This window comes from Coenobita brevimanus, unplaced genomic scaffold (assembly GCF_032717465.1).
Source record: "Coenobita brevimanus isolate Jiangsu-jjx unplaced genomic scaffold, ASM3271746v2 jjx.HiC_scaffold_3718, whole genome shotgun sequence".
Taxonomy (NCBI): Eukaryota; Metazoa; Arthropoda; class Malacostraca; order Decapoda; family Coenobitidae; genus Coenobita; species Coenobita brevimanus.
The window spans coordinates 3,572,238-3,573,199 of NW_027644770.1; the positions used below are offsets into that span (position 1 = coordinate 3,572,238).

The 962-nt window shown below is 37.2% G+C and overlaps 1 pseudogene; it reads left to right on the forward strand.

The window, feature by feature from the left end:
• Positions 1–595: 595 nt before the first annotated feature.
• LOC145390260 (5S ribosomal RNA) lies at positions 596–715 on the forward strand (annotated as a pseudogene).
• The last annotated feature ends 247 nt before the right edge of the window (positions 716–962 follow it).

Sequence of the window (962 nt, forward strand, 5' to 3'; positions counted from 1 at the left end):
GTAAGATTAAAAAACCATTATTAAAACTACAAATTAACGCAGGAGAGGCCTTTGAAAGATCAAATCCTCGAACGTCACCGCAGCGCGCGGTTTGTTTTGATTACGTGACGATCTAGGCGGGAAATTATTCAGTGAGTGAGACATTCCCGAGTACAGTAGCACAGTACAGTATTTGTAAGTTAAATATTTAGAGTACTGTACTGTTCTGGTAAGTTTATGTGCAACTAAAAGTACTATCAAATAACGTTAAAGCAAGAAATAAAGTCTTATAACCAGTTTACCTGATAGGCGTCAGAATATTGCCTTTTTTATTTGTTCGTTTTTTCCATAATACTGTACAGTATTTGTAAGTTAAATATTTACTGTTCTCGTGTGTACTGTACTTGTAAGCACTTAAATAAAGTTAAATCATTAAATACAGCCTTGTAACCAGTTAACCCGAATTATATGATTACCCATGATCGGCGTCGGAATATTGCCTTTTTTGTTTGTTCGTTAAACTCTTACTGTACTGCTTTTCTACAGTACTGTATTTGTAAGTTAAATATTAACTGTTCTGGTATGTACTTGTAAGCAATTAAAACATTAAATAAAGCCTTGTAGGCCATACCACGTTGAGTACACCGCTTCCCGTCCGATCAGCGAAGTTAAGAAACGTTGGGTCTGGTTAGTACTTGGATGGGTGACCACCTGGGAACACCAGATGCTGTTGGCATCCCTACGTGTCAAGTGGGGTTGGTGGAGGATTAGTGCCCCTCCCTGTAAAACAATTAACTCTAAGCCGTTGGCCACCCCGTTTGGGATACATGGCGTCTGGCAATGAATGAAAAAAAAAAAAACAGTTAACGTGATTTATATGATTACCCATGATCGGCGTCGGAATATTGCCTTTTTTGTTTGTTCGTTAAAGACTTATAATAAAAGAAAAATACATTTTTGTCTTGGTATCTTTACCTATTTGC